At 45.3% G+C, this 18,864-nt stretch overlaps 1 long non-coding RNA gene across 1 annotated transcript; it reads right to left on the reverse strand.

Moving 5' to 3' along the window:
- Nucleotides 1-1,578: 1,578 nt before the first annotated feature.
- Nucleotides 1,579-16,978, reverse strand: LOC120889915 (uncharacterized). The gene is made up of 3 exons (XR_005734140.2): nt 16,418-16,978; nt 11,551-11,725; nt 1,579-2,368 (listed from the first exon to the last, which is right to left on the reverse strand). It is a non-coding gene; the product is annotated as an uncharacterized LOC120889915 (long non-coding RNA).
- Between the last annotated feature and the right edge of the window lie 1,886 nt (nt 16,979-18,864).

Consider the following 18,864-nt stretch of genomic DNA (forward strand, 5'->3'; position numbering starts at 1 on the left):
GTATCAGGTACTGGGCTGGGCACCGGGGGTGATCGGGAGGCAGCAGCAGCACCCAAGCTGACCACCCAGATGCACAGCTACGAGGCCTAGAGCAGGGTAGCAGGAGCCAGGCAGGGCAGACAGCCAGGCTGCAGTCAGGGAAGGCTTCCTGAGGGAGCAGGCTCACGCACAACCTTGAAGCCAGGACCTCGCCAGATCCCAGGAGCCGGGGCCATGCAGGGGCAGGTGGTGGGAGAGGGCACTTACAGAGTGGTGCAAGCACCGGGTGAGCGAGGCTCCGGCCTTCCTGAACATGCCTCCCAGGGCCACGGGGCGCTGCTGACTTCTCCTCAGGGGCAGAGGAGAGAGGAAGAGCACGCCAGGCCAGAAGCTCAGCACTTGGGTCCTACACACAGTCTAACAAAACAGCATGTCACTGTGCCAGACACGTGCCAGAGCGCTCCGCTGCAGGATTATATATACCACAGGGTCCTCTGGACAACCCTCCCGCACACACGCATATACGCACACCAGTAACCAGAGTGATCTTTTAAAGTTCAAATCAGAAGTGACCCAGGTGAGGAGATCAATCACTACGAACATCACAGAGAGTGTCAGCACAACCTCTCATTCTGACCCTGGAAACACACATACCTACTGTGAAAGTGGCATTCCTGCTGTGAAAGGGAGCCTAAACCAGACCTGGCCAAGAGACTGAAAACAGAACAAGCCAGGCACGTGGCCACGCCTGTAATCCCAGCGGCTCCTGGGTTCAAAGCCAGTTTCAGCAATGGTGAGGCGCTAAGCAACTCAGTGAGACCCTGTCTCTAAATAAAATATAAAATAGGGCTGGGGATGTGGCTCAGTGGTTGAGTGCCCCTGAGTTCAATCCCCAGTACCAAAAAATAAAAATAAAAAAATAGTAAAAATAATGACCATGGAGGCACAATGGATGAATCCAAACTGATGCGAATTCTACAGAACAAGTGACCCTGTCAATGAACAAAATGTAGCAGCACAGCCTGGAATCCCAGGGACCCACGAGGCTGAGGCAGGGGGACCTTAAATTAGAGGTCAGCCTGGGCAATTTAGTGAGATCTTGCCTCAAATTTAAAAACAAACGGCTGGGTAAACAGAAGTAGCTCAGTGGCAGAACCCTTTTGGGTTCAATCCCCAGGATCAAAAAATAAGTAAATATGAAAAAATATACAAGTAAAAAAATTGGGACTCAAGAGATTAAAAAAAGTTAGCTGGCAAATAAAAAACCTGATGCCTGAGGCCAGGTACGGTGGTGCACACCTGTGATCCCAGCAGCTTGGGAGGCTGAGACACGAGGATCTTGAGTTCAAAGTCAGCCTCAGCAACTTAGTGAGGCCCTAAGTGACTTAGCAAGATCCTGTCTCAAAAAAATAAAGGAGGTCTGGGGTTGTGGCTCAGTGGTGGAGCACTTGCCTAGCATGCGTGAGGCACTGGGTTCAATCCCCAGCACCATGTTAAAAAAAAAAACTAAATTGCAGCCCCCAACCCGCACAGGCAGCTGAACTTAAGGTCGCTCGCGTGAATTTCCAGGGAAACCAAATAAAACACAGACACACACACTTTACCTTTCAGCAAGCTTCAGGATGGCTTCTCCCTCTGCTCTCGGCCTCAGGCTCCCCACATGGGGGAGCAAGAGAAAGCCAGAGAGGCTGGCGAGGGAGAGCGAGCACGTTCAGAAGTGGGCTCTTATTGGGGGGACCCTTATTCTTAGAAAGTTCCGTCCAAAAAAAGGGCCGGAAGAGGTGGGTTACAAGGGACAGGTGAGTGTCATTCAACCCAAGGGGCGACACAGCCACATCTGAAGACACGCCCTTAACTTCCGAACCGGGTCACCAAGAAATGCAGTGACCCATCAAAGCCTCTTGCGTCAGGATGGAAGGCTCCCCACATATCCCTCCTTCTTTCTTTGAAAAAGCAGGTGACGTGTCACTGTTTCGAGTCCCCGAATCCTTGTTTTGAAGCGGTTGCAGGCCTCGCTCTCCCTGGCCGAGAGTCACTGGTGCAGCCCGCAGTGTGGGTCTCCTCGGGTCCTCCCATGAGGGCCGCTTCCTCATTCGGTCTCTCTGGAATCTTTCTTCTTCTCTTCCTTCAAGAGTTCTTCTTTTTGAGGGAAGTTACGTCTGGCATCTCTGGTCCACCCTCAGCCTTTTGAATCTTGGTTCTAGGTCCTCCATGTCTGATGGCGCATTCAGGTACCCAAATAGGACAAAAAGCACCTTCTGGGGAAATACTAGCATGACCTCTGCCCCACATAATCACTGGATCTGGTCCTTTCCATTGACCAATTTGTTCTGGGGAAGACATGTGTCGTTCAGCTGCACTGTGATCTTCTGAGTCACAATTTAGAAAACTTAAAACAAGCAGAGCATGATTGAGGTTATTTTGGGGAGTCGTAGTCCTATTTCCCTCTTTTAATTTTTGTAATTGTAGCTTAATAGATAAATGAACTCCTTCTACAATGGCTTAACCCTGAGGATTATAAGGAATACCTGTTTTATGGTCAATCCGAAACTCCTGGCAAAATTGTTGGAAAGAAGAGCTTCGTAAGCAGGTGCATTATCAGTTTTAATCTGTAAAGGACATCCTAATACTGTAAAGGCAGCTAAACAATGAGAAATAACATGCTGAGTATTTTCTTTTGCACGGGCTGTGGCAAAGATAAACCTAGAATAAGTATCTACAATTACATGTACATAACATTGTCTACCAAATTGAGGAATTTGATTACATCCATTTGCCATAATTAATTTGATTTTAATCTATGGGGATTTACCCCAGATGGTAAAGGTGGAGTGTGTATAACACACTGGGGACAGTGACATACAATTTGATGAGCTTGTCCTCTAGTAATATTAAATTGTTTATGTAAGCTAGAAGCATTTTGATGATGTGAAGAATGTGAAGCATGTGCACAGTCATACAAAGACATTTGCTGACAAACAGCAACCAATTTATCAATCTTATTATTACCTGATGTTAGAGGCCCTGGAAGATTAGTGTGGGCCTGTATGTGGCCTATAAAACATGGGTGTTTTCACATTTGTAGGGCATGAAACAAATTGAATAACTCTTGTGATACATACCCAATAATTGAAGTTTCAATTTTTTGTAACTTCAACTGCATATAAGCTGTCAGAATAAATACTGATGGGCTCATTTGCAAAATGACTTAACACAAATGAGAGCCTGTAGTTCTGCTCATTGGGCAGAAGCATATGAGGTTTTTATTACCTCTGTATGAGCATGACTATAAAAACCTGCTTTACCTGAGCTTGAGCCATCAGTGAATACTGGTAGTGCACCATCTATTGGTTGTGCTCGCACAATCTTTGGAAATATGGATGGAGTTACCAATGCAAATTGAATAATTTTATCATGAGGATAATGACTTTCTATCTGACCAGGAAAATTAGCAAAAGCTACTTGCCAAAAATTAGAAGTTTGAAAAAGCCAATCATTTTGTTGAGCAGAAAACAGAATGATTATAACATTAGGTTCTGATCCAACTAGCTGTAAAACTCTTGTTCTGCCCTTTATCACTAATTGAACAACAAAATCATGAAAAGGAGTTAGTGACTTTTGAGGAGAGTGGGCTAAATGAATCCACTCAATAACTCCCAATGTTTGCCATATCACCCTGTAGGAGCATGAGCAGTTGGAAATATCAATAAATATATCGGCTCTTGTGGATTAATTCTAGTAAGCTAAGCATTCTTAATAGCAATTTCAACTTTCCTCAAAGCCATTCTCACTTCTGCTGTGAGCTGGCAGAAGAAGTTGGAGAAGATTCTCCCTGTAATATCTGGAATAAAGAACTTAAATCTGAAGTAGTTAGCTTTAAAGATGGCCTCAGCCAATTAATATCTCCTAATAATTTTTGAAAATCATTAAGGGTGTGCAACTCCTTGACTCTTTATTTGTATGTTTGAGGACGGACTGTATGTCCTTTAATCACATGAACTAGATATTGAAAAAAGAGATGTTTTTTGCACCTTCTGAGGTGCAATGCACAAACCCACTGCTGAGTGAAGTCTCTAATTGGGCAAAAAATTTTAAGAGTACATCTAAATTACCATGAGCTAAAAGTATGTCATCCATAAAATGAATAATTTTTCCCTCACATGCGTATAGCCTTTGCCACAAAATTTTGATAGAGGGTAGGACTGTTAAGCATTCCCTGAGGCAACACTTTCCAAATTCTATCACGGGGCAACACTTTCCAAATTCTATTTTGACGGGTTCTTTAAAACTAATTGCTGGGACACTAAAGGCAAGCTTTTTACAGTCATCTGGGTGCAAAGGGATAGAAAAAAAAATCTTTTAGATCTACTACTATCAAATAATAATCTAAAGGAATGGCTGAAGGAAAAGGAAGCTCAGATTGTAATGCTCCCATGGGCTCTATAACATGATTAACAGCTCTAAGGTCTTGTAATAATTTCCAGTTACCAGATTTTTTCTTAATTACAAAGATGGGTGTGTTCCAAGGGCTGAGTGTAGAATCTAAATGACCATCTGAAGTTGTTCCTCAACTAACATGTGGGATATTTTAAGTTTTTCCCCTGTTAGGGGCCACTGACTAACCCAAATTGGCTGTTGTGTGAGCCAGTTAATTTCTTCTGCTGTTCTTTGGGTTGGGGAAAAGGTCAGGGTCCCTACCAAAAATTTTGGCTGGGTGCGTTAACTAATCTCAGTTGGGGAGATGGGGTCATGGGTAGGTACTCTTCCTGTAAATTTCTCTAGGAGTAAATCCTTGATTAAGTCCCTCAAATGACGTGATAGAATTTGGAGTTACTAATAATAATCCTAAACTGCTGAGGATATCTCTGCCCCATAAATTTACTGGTAACATGTCCAAAAAATAAGGCTTAAAAATTCCAGTATTTCCATCTCAGTCTTCCCAGCAAAGATACTGGGCACTCTGAGCAGGTTGAGAGATCTGTCCTATGCCTTCTAAATTGGCAGATGCAATATGTAAAGGCCAGCTTTTGGGCCAAAATCTGCCCAATAAAACAGATTTATATGCCCCAGTATCTATGATACCTTGAAATTTTTTATGATTGATTTTAAATTCCACTAAGGGGTGCTCCTAATGAATTAATTGAGCCCAGTACACTTGGTATGGGGACCTGGAAGTTGAGGTTTTAAGCGGGCTGTTCACAGAACAGCAAGGCAGAAGTACTAACTGTGCTAGCACGTGTTTTTTTTTTTTAATATTTATTTTTTAGTGGTAGTTGGTCACAATACCCTTATTTTATTTATTTTTATGTGGTGCTGAACCCAGGGCCTCGCACGTGCTAGGTGAGCCCTTTACCATTGAGCCCCAGCCCCAGCCCCCCAGCACGTCTTTTTGTAAAGAGCCGAATGGCATATTCTGATCTCACAGTGATTTTAATCTCGTCTCTAAAATCCAAGTCAGGGGCTGGGGATGTGGCTCAAGCAGTAGCGCGCTCGCCTGGCATGCATGCGGCCTGGGTTCGATCCCCAGCACCACATACCAACAAAGATGTTGTGTCCGCCAAGAACTAAAAGAAAATAAATATTAAAAATTCTCTCTCTCTCTCTCCTCTCTCACTCTCTCTTAAAATAAATAAATAAATAAATAAAATCCAAGTCAATAACCCCTGGCATTACCTGAATTCCTTCTTTTAAATCATTTTGTCCCACAATTAGGCCTCTGGTACCTGGGGGTAATGGCCCATGGATTCCGGCAGGAACGCACTGTGGTCCCATTTCAGGTGTTAAATTTATTACCACAGCTGGTCATAAAAGTACTGTCTGGGTGGGGCTGGCTGTAATAGTGACGATCCGCCATGGCTGGCTCTGATGATGTCAAAGACTGCAACTCTGATTCCTCCTCCCGTGCATACTGTAGAGCCCCCCCATTGTTTGTGGGGCCTGGGGCAGGTCCCACCCCTTGTTTTTGGCCCGAAGAAGGTGAAAGTGAAGTCAGAATTGGAGGTGGGCTGCTGACATATCTGTTCCCATCCCCCCTCGCCAGGCAGCTTTCTGTCCCATAGTGACACCATGGCGAACACATGTGCTGAAGGTTGTTTGGACAGTTGCAGCCTGATTCTATGCGTGCCATGCCACGACCTCCTCCTAGTTCTTGTACCCGAAGGCTCAAGGAGCGGCCTAGCGATTGGGCCACAGCCTGCACCTGTTCTACTAATTCTCGGGAAGGCACAAGGACCAGACCTCCGGGAGCAGGTAGGCGGTGGGTTTCCAGAGCTGGATGATCAACAAGCCTTTGCAACAGCGGATAGATAGCTCAGAGTCTTGCCACTGCCCGTTTCTGCAGCGCAAAGGAGGTGGCCTCTGCCCTAATGTGCAGAGATTACCAGTCCCGCACCAAATGCCCAGTTCTGCCAAATGCCAGTTCTACTTTAAATTTACCTAAAGCACAAATAAGCTAAATGTAAATTTCAATGTTATTCTAAAGAGGGACAGCTCTTTACAGTCAAGAAATAAACCTTAATTAGAGAGTAAATCTATTAATTTCCATAGTTGGCCTAAAAGCAGCCATCAATTAAAAAAGCGTTAAAGCTTAACCTAACCATCAAAACTTAATACCTAACTCTTTTAATAATCTCCTAAATCAATACTGGACTAATCTATGTTACAATAGAAGAAATTATATTAAAATAAGTAACAAGAAAATATTCTCCCTGCATAAGCTTATATCAGATCAAATAATTCACTGATAGTTAACAACTCCATAATATTAAATAAAATTATAGAATCATTATTACTAACATTGTTAACTCAACACTGGTATGCATAAGGGAAAGATTAAATAAAGTAAAAGGAACTCGGCAAACACTAACCTTGCCTGTTTACCAAAAACATCACCTCTAGCATAAATAGTATTAGAGGCACTGCCTGCCCAGTGACATGCATTCAACGGCCGCGGTATCCTGACCGTGCAAAGGTAGCATAATCACTTGTTCTTTAAATAAGGACTAGCATGAATGGCTTGACGAGGGTTTAACTGTCTCTTACTTTTAATCAGTGAAATTGACTTTCCCGTGAAGAGGCGGGAATTTCCCAATAAGACGAGAAGACCCTATGGAACTTTAATTTAATAGTCTCACAGCCTTAATAATACCTTAGGAATTAAAATTATTGTTCATAGACTAGAAATTTTGGTCGGGGTGACCTCGGAGTACAAATTAACCTCCGAATGATAATAATCTAGACACAACATGTCCAAATCATAATTCATTAATTGACCCAAGTCATTGATCAATGGAACAAGTTACCCTAGGGATAACAGCGCAATCCTACTCAAGAGTCCATATCGACAGTTAGGGTTTACGACCTCGATGTTGGATCAGGACATCCAAATGGTGTAACCGCTAGTAATGGTTCGTTTGTTCAACGATTAAAGTCCTACGTGATCTGAGTTCAGACCGGAGAAATCCAGGTCGGTTTCTATCTATTATTATATTTCTCCCAGTACGAAAGGACAAGAGAAATAAGGCCAATTAAACATCTATGCCTTAAATTAATGGATGAAACAATCTTAATCCAGTAAAATATTTTAAACAACCCGCTGTAGAACAGGGCTTGTTAAGATGGCAGAGCCTGGTAATTGCGTAAGACTTAAAACTTTATTTCAGAGGTTCAACTCCTCTTCTTAACATTAATGTTTATAATCAATCTTCTGCTTTTAATTGTTCCAATCTTAGTAGCTATAGCTTTTCTTACCCTAATTGAACAAAAAATACTAGGGTATATACAACTCCGCAAAGGCCCTAATGTTGTTGGACCTTACGGCCTACTTCAACCATTTGCTGATGCAATAAAGCTATTTATTAAAGAACCCATAAAACCCTTAACATCATCAATTATATTATTTATTATTGCTCCGACCCTTGCCCTAACACTAGCATTTACCATATGGATCCCCCTACCCATACCCATACCTCTTATTAATATAAATATAGGAGTCCTATTTATCCTAGCCACCTCAAGTTTAGCTGTATATGCAATTTTATGATATGGATGAGCTTCCAACTCTAAATATGCTTTAATTGGAGCTCTACGAGCCGTAGCACAAACTATTTCATACGAAGTAACGCTAGCAATCATTCTTCTCTCAGTACTTCTAATAAATGGGTCCTTCACTTTATCTACACTTATCACCACCCAACAATTTACATGACTTCTATTTCCAACATGACCTCTAGCAATAATATGATTCATTTCAACATTAGCAGAAACTAATCAAGCTCCATTTGATCTAACAGAAGGAGAATCAGAACTTGTATCAGGATTTAATGTTGAATATGCAGCCGGTCCCTTCGCCTTATTCTTTATAGCTGAATACACCAACATTATCATAATAAACGCATTAACAGTAACCCTCTTTATAGGAGCACTACTAAACCCCATTTTTCCTGAAACTTTTACATTAAACTTCACCCTAAAAACACTTATCTTAACTTCCACTTTTCTATGAATCCGAGCATCCTACCCTCGGTTCCGTTACAACCAACTTATGCATCTTTTATGAAAAAATTTTCTACCTCTAACTCTAGCCTTATGCATATGGCATATCTCTCTTCCAATTATAACTGCTTGTGTACCACCCCAAATCTAAGAAATATGTCTGATAAAACAGTTACTTTGATAGAATAAATTATAGAGGTTTAAACCCTCTTATTTCTAGAACTATAGGGATTGAACCTAATCCTAAGAATTCAAAATTCTTCGTGCTACCTTTTAAACCATGTTCTAAATAGTAAGGTCAGCTAAATAAGCTATCGAGCCCATACCCCGAAAATGTTGGTTTATATCCTTCCCGTACTAATTAATCCCCTAACTTCCTCCGCAATCTACTTCACTCTCTTTTCTGGAACTATAATCACACTTTTTAGTGCATATTGACTTCTAAATTGAGTAGGTCTAGAAATAATTATACTAGCTATTACCTCTATTCTAATTGATAAAGCAAATCCTCGATCCACAGAAGCTGCATGCAAATATTTCCTCATTGAAGCCACCGAGTCAATAATCTTAATAATAGGCACAATAATTAACTTCATAGACTCAGGTCAATGAACCCGATCTAACCCATATAATCAAATCTCATCATTCATATTTACAATCGCACTCTCAATAAAAATAGGACTTGCTCCATTTCACTTATGAGTCCCAGAAGTTACCCAAGGAATTCCACTTAAATCAGGCCTCATCATGTTAACATGACAAAAAATTGCCCCAATCTCTATCGTGTACCAAATCGCATCCTCTATAAACTCCACCCTCATATTATTTATAGGGACCCTATCAATCATATTAGGAGGCTGAGGAGGACTTAACCAAACCCAACTGCGAAAGATCCTAGCATATTCATCAATCGCCCATATAGGATGAATAATAGCAATTGATACATATAATCCAACCTTAACAATATTTAACCTAATCATCTACATTATACTTACTATTAACATATTTATACTTCTCCTTTACCATAAAAAACTACTACCCTTTCCCTATCTAATTTATGAAATAAATTTCCCTTTTTAACACCTACAATTTTAATTGTACTAATATCACTAGGAGGATTACCCCCTCTAACAGGATTTACATGGAAATGAATTATCCTCAAAGAACTTATTTCAAATAACAACATTATTTTCTCTACACTAATAGCAATACTAGCACTCCTAAATTTATATTTCTATACACAACTTATCTATTCAACATCTCTAACCCTATTTCCATCATTTAACAACACCAAAATAAAATGACAATTCGAAAACATAAAACTTATACCTTTTCTACCAATCCTTATCATTACTTCTACCCTCTCCCTTCCATTAATACCCCTCTTCTCACTACTGAACTAGGAATTTAGGTTAATTTAGACCAAGGACCTTCAAAGTCCTAAGCAAGTACCCAATACTTAATTCCTGCACTAAGGACTGCAAGACTTTATCTTACATCAATTGAATGCAAACCAATCACTTTAATTAAGCTAAGCCCTTCATTTCTAGACTGATGGGATTTAAAACCATAAGATCTTAGTTAACAGCTAAATGCCTTACTCAACTGCCCAGTGTCTGGGATGGGGGATGGAATACCTATTTTAAAGCCGCGAGACTGTAAAACCTTGAAATTGTGTGGGACCAACATCTTCACAAAGGCGAAAGAATTCAGAAACTGTCCCCTTTTCCCGGATGGGGTAAGAGGATATCCTGACAAACTTTATTGGCATTTTCAAATGCTAGCTGTTTGACTATGAACTCAGAGGCGTTTGAGTCTCCCATCAATCTGCTCGCTGCCTGGTACAGGCGTGCTACAAAATTGGAGAATTGTTCTTTTGATCCTGTTTAATCTGACTTAAATCCAATTTAGACTGAACCCAGTAAGATATTTCAAGCCACTCCCTTTTGGCACATGCAGTAATCTGATCATAAATGACTAGATCATAATCCAATTGTCTTTCTAGGTCTGCAAATTCCCCAGTTCCCATTAACATCTCCAAAGGGGGCATCAAAGCCTTGCCTCCTGTTCCTCTCAGCCAGTTTGTGCAATAATTAGTCCAGTGAGATCACCAAAGGAGAAGATCACCCCCTGGAAAGGCAAGCTTTTGCCATCAAAATCCAGTCATTTGGGGGTAAAGGCTCATGGCATAAGGAACCAAGCAGGCTTTGCATAAAGGTGGAGTTTGGACCATAGGTACAGCAAGCGCTTTGGAGCTCCTTTAGAGTATTAAAAGGAACTGCAGCATGCATGCAAACATGCTGGTTTTTCAGTTAATCTGTTCAAAGACTGGAAAAAGCTGAAAACCTGTAGTGTCTTCCCCCGCTTCCTGCGCTCTTCTAAGGTCACGTTGTAGGGGTGTAAGCATGGCGACCGCCAGTTCAGAGTAATTATTGAACCCTGTTCTCCTGGAGGAGAGCAGCCCAATTCGAATGGCGGGTGCCCAGCCAGCCAGAGGTAATTTAGTAAAACCCTCCTCCTCATCTTCTGATTGAGTCCCCTCAGGTTGTGAATCTTTTTTGCCTGCATCTTCCTGTCCATTTTGTTCCTCTCCATTTTTAATCTGCCTCACAGAAATCCAATGGGGGCTGGTTTCCTCTCTGGAACACGCCTCTTGATGCTCCTCTAAGCTGCTGGGTATGTCAGGCTCAGCAGAGACTGAACTTTTGGTCTTAGGTCTTGCCCTGAAGCTGCCTGTCCGCAGTTTTTGAGCTGCAGACTGAACGAAAATTGACTCTGCCTTCAGTTCCACCACAGAAAGAGAAAGCCTCTTGGAAGTTGCCTTGGGCCGTTTCTCTTGCTCCAAACTCCTAATGGCTCTCTGAAGCCCTTTCAGCAGGTCCTCGGAGGACCATTGGTCCTGTTCTAGATCTTCAAAAAGACACATTTCTAAAGAGGTCCAGAGCTTCTGAAATTCTCTATTGTACTTTTAGACAGCTTGGCAGAGGGGCAGAATTTATATAATTTTCTACTTAGCCTCTCCCAAGTATGCAAATCTGGCAAATCTTGCTGACAAAACCATGGGTATATGTCACTAACCGTTTTCAGGAACGGAGTCAGCTGGGACCTCCTAACTTGTTTTCCTCTCCAGTTGATTATTGTCTCCAGAATTATTAAATACATTTCTTTATCTGAAGACATGGAACTGCCCATGATAATTGTTTAATGTCCCTGGCTCTGAAACTACCTGCTTCCTCTGTGACCACCATCTCCCCTGCAAAAAAAAAAAAAAAACACGGTTCACTAAATTTCTATAACATGCTCTGTCAGTCAACCTGGAAATTCACCTTGAGCAGTCCCTGTTCAGGCACCACCTGCTGCCGACGATCTGCGCAGGCAGCTGAACTTAAGGTCACATGTGAATTTCCAGGGACACCAAATTAAACACAGACACACTTTACCTTTAAAAAAGCTTCAGGATGGCTTCTCCGCTCTCAGACTCAGGCTCCCCAAATGGGGGAGCAAGAGAAAGTCACGAGAGGCTGGTGAGAGAGAGCAAGCACGTTTGGAAGTGGGCTCTTATTGGGGGAACCTTTATTCTTAGGAAGTTTCATCCAAAAAAGGGTCAGAAGGGGCAGAATTACAAGGGACAGGTGAGTGTAATTCAACCCAAGGGGCAACATGCCTACGTTGAAGGCATGCCCTTAACTTCCTGAACCAGGACACCGTCCAGGTCACTATGAAATTCAGTGATCGGTCAAAGCCTCTCCCTTCAGGATGGAAGGCCTGAATCATTCAGAGTGGCTCCCCACACTAAATAAACAAAATAAAGCTGTTGGCCAATTTAAAAATAAATAAATAAAAAGGGCTGGCGATGTGGCTCAGTTTTTAAGCACCCCTGGGTTCAATACACACTCCAAAAAAAGAAAAAAGAAAAAAAAATCAATTCCTGAGAAAGAAGAAAAAGTTGTAGGAGTCACACAGTACAATTTCAAATTTCAAAGCTATAGAACCACAAAATGATGGAACTTTTTTGGGGGGTTACCAGGGATTGAACTCAGGGGCACTCAACCACTGAGCCACATCCCCAGCCCATTTTTATATTTTATTAGAGACAGGGTCTCACTGAGTTGCTCAGCGCCTCGTCATTGCTGAGGCTGACTTTGAACTCGCCATCCTCTTGTCTCAGCCACTCTAGCCGCTGGAATTACAGGCATGTGACACCATGCCAGGCTGATGGGACTTTTTAAAAAATATTTTTGTAGTTGTTAACTTTATTTATTTATTTATTATTTTGTGGTGCTGGGGATTGAACCCAGGACTTTGGCATGCCAGGCAAGCACTCTACCAACTGAGCTATATCCCCAGGCCGTTATGGGACTTTTTAAAGGACAGATATACAGATTAATGGCAGAGAATTGACAATCCAGAAATAAATTTCACATTTTTGGTCAACTGCTATTAGACAAGGATTCCCAGACAAGTTAGTGGGGAAAAGATAGGCTTTTCAATGAATGGCAACCATATGACCAAGCAAGTTCATGTCCAGGTATCTATGAACACTCTTGCCATTTTTGTCATCCTTACACATTCATTCTTCCAGTGGGCTTTGTGCACCTAGCACAGCATGGCTGCTCAAAACACTTTTTTTTTTTTTTAAACTGGGGATTGAACCAAGGGTCCTCTATACTGAGCTACATGCCCAGCCCTTATTATTATTTTTTTTAAATTTTGGGACAGGGTCATGCTAAGTGGTCCAGGTTGGCCTTAAATTTACAATTCTCCTGTCTCAGCCTCCCCAGTAGTTGGCTCAATAAATCTTTGAAAGACAGAATGAATGTTTATCTCCTACCCGCAACAGAGACCTCCGTTACAACAACTGAATTGTATCAAACTTTTTGTTTGTTTGTTTTAAAGAGAGAGAGAGAGAGAGAGAATTTTTTTAATATTTATTTTTTAGTTTTCGGCGGACACAACATCTTTGTTTGTATGTGGTGCTGAGGATCGAACCCGGGCCGCACGCATGCCAGGCGAGCGCGCTACCGCTTGAGCCACATCCCCTGCCCTGTATTAAGCTTTTTATTCTCAACAACTGGTGCAGAGCCTGCCACTGTGCTACTCCCTATGCTAACAACCATGAAAAGAGGGTTAATAGGATCCTTTCCTCAAGCACTGCACAATCTAATGAGGGAAACAGACAAGTAACTGGGCCATTTTAATAGAGTGTGAGCTTTAACATATAAAAGATTCCTACAAATCAATAATAAAAGACCAAAAACTCAATAGAGAAAAAGTGAGCAAAAGTAGTGCATGGAAATTCAGAAGAATGAAAAAAGGGATGGGGGTGTGGCTCACAGGTAGAGCATGACAAGTCAATGCTCAGAACTTCTTCACTGCTTGAACTCTGCTGTGATTATTCATCACTACCACATGCATTAGAAAATCAGGAGCCAGACCCTTTGGAGTTGAGGGTGCACAGCTACAGAAGCACCTACTGCAGTCACTGTCCAGGGGGAAAGGACAACGCCGGCAGAAGACCCAGAAGGGGCAGGGAATAAGCCAGCATCAGCTTCCAGCTTCATCATTACCCCTTCCAGACATTTCACCTACTTCTCTGCTATAGATTAAATGTTACCTCCTAGGAGGAGCCCTGTCTGACTCCAGCCTGGTTGGCCTTCCCCTCTGCCTCTAGGGCCCTGAACACAGGCCAGTAGTTAGGTTGTTGCCCTTGCTAAACTCACAGGACAGAAACTGTGTGCATGTCCTGTTCTCCACAGACTCTCAGCCTCTGGCAGCTCACCTAGCTCTCAGGAGTGTTACCAGTCCTAGGTCAGGTGGGAAGTCCCAATAGACCAAGTGTGGCCACTCACCCCAAAAGTCAATCAGCAAAAGTAACAGTGACACAGGAAGGGAATTGGGAAGTACCAGGAGGACTGATTCTCAGTCCAGTTTTGGGGAGCAAACAAGGGCTTTTGGGTTAAATAAGGGAAAAGCCAGAAGATCAGAAGGGCGGGGGAGAAGCATGTGTAGTCACCCAGTCTTGGTCAGACTATACATTGATTGATCATGATCTGCCATAAGAAAGTGGCTGCTGCTTGGGGTAGTTTCAACTCTTGTTCCTAGAATCCAAGTTGACTGTGGGAGAGAACGATGCAGATCTCCCAAGTTTATAGAAATGACTGGAACTTCCTAGGCATGGCTCTGGGGGTCTGGAAAAGGATGTTGCAAAAGCTGGCACCAGGCAATCTGTTGATTCTAATGTTCTTGCAAATCTTGAAAAATTCTTACTTAATTATTCTTATCTGGGTGCCTTCAAGTCTCAAAGGGGAAGGAATAACAGAGTTAGATGAGCAACTTGTCTATGTGCAGAGTTGAGCAGGAATCTGACCCAAAGATTAGGCAGCAAAGGAGAGAGATGCAAAGTGAGGGCAGAAATGCCAAGCTTTTCTCTTGCCTTTAGTTACCTATCTTGCGTCTACAGTACCAAATTCAAGTCACTGATTTTAACAAAAACAGTTTCAAAGTCTCTTTACAGTAATCCCAGGCATTCCTGCTGATGATCCCAGGAAGCTGAGGGAGCTACCAAGGAGTCCAACATCCTCTCCTGGGGAAGAGGGAGTGAGGTCTTGTGGGAACCTTCTTTGGGCAAGTTTTCAACCTCTCTGTGCTTCAAGTATCCTTCTGTTAAATGGGACTGATATGGTGAAAGGACAAGGAATGATTTGGGGGGTGTCATTCAGGGTCTGCTATAGTAGTTCTGTTTTTTTGTTGTATAGGTGGGGGCATGGAGGCCCAGAGAGGAGGTGTCAGGTGCACAGTCTCAAGATTGGAAAGGGGCAGTGAGCCTCGGACTTCATCCTAGGCTCTGGCCATCAACTTTTGCTTCTGTCCTCTCTATCCCAGGTTGTCTGTGTGCTCCATTTTTGTGGCAATAAGAAGCTACTGGATGTCCTTCCTGAGCCAGCCCCACAGGGTGTCACATGACTGACAGCAAAGCAGCTTCCCAGTAGGGAGCAGGACCAGAGGGATCACAGACTGGCACTACAGAAAAATCTTCCTGTGCTCCAACCCAGCCTCTCTGCTTCCTGGCTGAGATTGCTAAATTCCCTTCCCTCCCTGGGGCCCTTTCCTCCTGTATTAAAAGGGGAAAACAAGACCTCCCAGCAGGAGAGCTGAAACAAGGCCTTGGCTCCACAGAGGACTTCAGCACTTCATTTTGGATGATCAATTTGTGCAAAAGGTAGTAAGTGCTTTCCCCTTGCAGAGGTACCCAGGACCCTGTTCTGTGTGAGGCAACCAGTTAACAACTTGGACATCTCACAACCACATGCACACAAGGTGGGATGCAATCAGGGCCCCAGTTCTCCTGCGCGAGGTAACATGTTGTCTACTACTTCTGCATCTTATCAGACAGGTGCTGCGCACACCCGCAGATACCAACAAACCTACAAACCATAAAGGGTAGGAAGCACTCAACGATATTCTTACTGCTCCTTCCTTTTTAACCTACTGTATCTGGAAGTTGTTCCAAAGTAGTGCATATTAAACTATTTTTCGTTTAATGGTTGCACAGTTTTCTAGCGTATGGGTTATTTTTTAACTCTTTTGCCTTATTGGCAACCTGAACATGTGAGGACCTAGGAGCATCCGAGGACCAGGCTCGAGCTCCAGCTCTACCCAGAATTCGCTATTACCTCGGGACTCAGGTTCCCCGCCAGGACGTGGTGGATCGGGGATGAATGTGCAGAGGTAACTGTTCTGACTGGTTCCAGTGGCGGAGCGAGCATCTGCGGACAGTGCGCAAAAATCGTTCCCACTCGCACCTCAATCTTTGGTGGCAGCCACTCCGCATACCCCGGGAACAACGCATCAAGCGCTCTGGCACTATCAAGCTGGGATTCCTTAATAAGTATTCCCCAACTCGCCGCCGACCTCGAGTCACTCTAGCTGAGAACAGGCTACTCACCTCCGTTTCAGTACTTCACCGTTAGTCTCTCAGCTCATCCCAGAGGTTGCAACAGTTCCTGTCCCTTTAAGTAGGCGGAGCCCGAACCGCTACTTACACCCGCAAGCAACTTGGCGCATGCGCGGTATCGAGAGTAGTGTGAGGCCCAGCTCCTTCATAAACATGGCGATACCCTGAGCTCGGCGTTCGCGCCTGGCGGTGACGTCATTTCCGGGGCGGAGGAGACTGAGTGGTGCAGTGAGGGACAAACAAAAGGAGGCGCCGGAGGATCGCGGCGGCCGGCGGCGGGATTGGACGGCGAGGGCGGGGGTGGCCTGCTGCGGGGTCGGCCTGCTGCGGGGTCGGGCGCGCCGAGCCCAGGTGAGTGGGTCGCGTGGGGCCGGGGGCGAGAGCTGTCACCTTGGACGCCCACTCTCACGCGCCCCCGCCCGCCCCCTCCCTCGGGGCAGCTGGGGCTCTGCCCTCCGGGTCGTCTACCCCGCGTCCGGCGGCCGCTTGGTTGGGCCTCTCTGCGGGGTCCAGGTCCCGGGATGCAGGGCCCCACCCTCTCGCTGGAGCCGCGGCGCGCGAGCCCCCTGCCAGCACCCCGAGCCCGCTGCGCGCTCTTACCCAGAGTTTCCGCCGGCTCCCCAGGTCCCCGTGTCATCCCCGGTCCCCGGATGCCCTCTGCGCACACGCTCCCCTTCCCGCAGCTGTCCTGGGCTGGGTTCCGCGGCGCGTCCTCTCCCCTCGGACGCTCGCTGCTCCTGGTCATGCGGGGACAGTGCCCTGACCTGGGGGCAGGATCCCTGGCTGGGCTCTTGATGCCGGTGTGGGCTGGGGTTCCCGGGATGACCGGCTCGGGGTCTGAGACCCCGGCCCCTGTCCTGCCCGGTGCATCCAGCGGGTCGGAAGAGCCACGTCTAGTGAGGCCGGGGCCTGGCCAGGGTCCAGGTGGGCAGAGACGCAGCGCTGTTGGTCCTGGGAGAGGGAGCACGGCTTGGGGTTGTGGGTTCTTGGTGAGTCTGCTATGGTGTTGGCCGGCCCTTGCCCTTAGTTCCCGGCAGGAGTGAACCAAGACCCAGCTGGTCCTGGGTTGAGGCACTTATTGCCTTTTTTGGGAAGGAGTCATGGGTTTGGGGGTTGTGTGGCAGCCTCTTCCTGAAGGGGACTGGGCTGTCAGCACAGGGTGGGTCTGGTGAGCCACACTTCTCCTGGCACTTCTTCCCCTGCCCAACCTGGGGGTGCCTTTTGAGTACAGGAGAGCAGGGAGAGAGCTTGGTGAGGAGGAAAGAACTGGGGCTAAGTCGTGGAGGAGGGGTTTGGAGAGATGTCCTTTAGCCCCTGGCAGTGAACACTGTTGGAAGGGACAGGAGGTGGGCCATTGGTGATACTCCCGTGTAGAGGCTGGGGGTGGGGGAGTGGGCATGTGTTCCAAGGCTCTGGGCAGGGCCAGTGACTGGGTCACACGGGTGTAGCCTCCATGAAGGTCCCCTTTCTGAGGCTGCCCAAGGAGGCAAGGATAGCTGACCTGTGCTGGGGGACCTGCTATTGTAGAGATGCTTCTACTGAGTCTGAGCAACCCTGCTTCCCTATCTTAGACCTTGCTTGGGATGGAGTCTGCTGAGCCTCTTTCTTCCTGGCACCTTAGTGCACAGAGCAGGGGCACAGGTAGTGTTTGTCACTTCTTCTTGGGACTCAGCAGATGAGGTTTGCCCTCTGTGCCTTGGGCATGCCCACTGGGAAGAAGTTTCCTTTGCAAACACTGAGTAGCCTTTCTGGACAGTTGGGGCGCCTGAGGAATGTCCCAGTGAGTCAGGACTCTCAGGGAGGTGGCAGGGGCTTGGTTTGCTGCCTGCTGTGGTCTGGGCCTCACCTGTAGGAACTGGAAGGGGAGAATCAGCCTGGTTCTTGAATCCCTGTCCTGACAATGGAGGTAGGTCTTGCTTTTCACCTGGGGACACTGAGGCACAGCCTGACAGATTGATGGGGACTCAGGTGGAATGGACGTGGAACCCCACATCCTACCCTTCCATCCCTGACTCATTCTGTCGTTTATCCGGAACTGGCCTTAGGAAGATATGGTCCCTGCCTCAGAGCTGCAGTCTGGAAGGAGACAGACAGGGAGACACTGGCCAATATTATAGTGGAAATATCACCAAGGAGCACAGGGAAGGAGGAGTTGGCTGTGTGAAGTTGCAGATGGTCAGGGAATGCTTCCTGGTAGGAGGGACTAGAAGAATCAGGTAGTCCAGAGGCCCAGGTTCTTGTACCAGCTTTACCATGGGCAAGTGACTCTCCTTCCCACTGTCAGCCATGTCCCCATCCTTGCTGAGGAGTGTGGGACTAGCAGAGGGGCCTGGATGGCCTCTGTGTCTTGGTGGCTCTAGGATGGCTGGATGGCTAAGGTTACCTCTGTGGCCTTACTGGATTGTTGCTTCTCCCTGTGGCTGTGACTCAAACTTCAC

The sequence above is a fragment of the Ictidomys tridecemlineatus genome, chromosome 4 (genome assembly GCF_052094955.1).
Source record: "Ictidomys tridecemlineatus isolate mIctTri1 chromosome 4, mIctTri1.hap1, whole genome shotgun sequence".
NCBI classification, from domain to species: Eukaryota; Metazoa; Chordata; class Mammalia; order Rodentia; family Sciuridae; genus Ictidomys; species Ictidomys tridecemlineatus.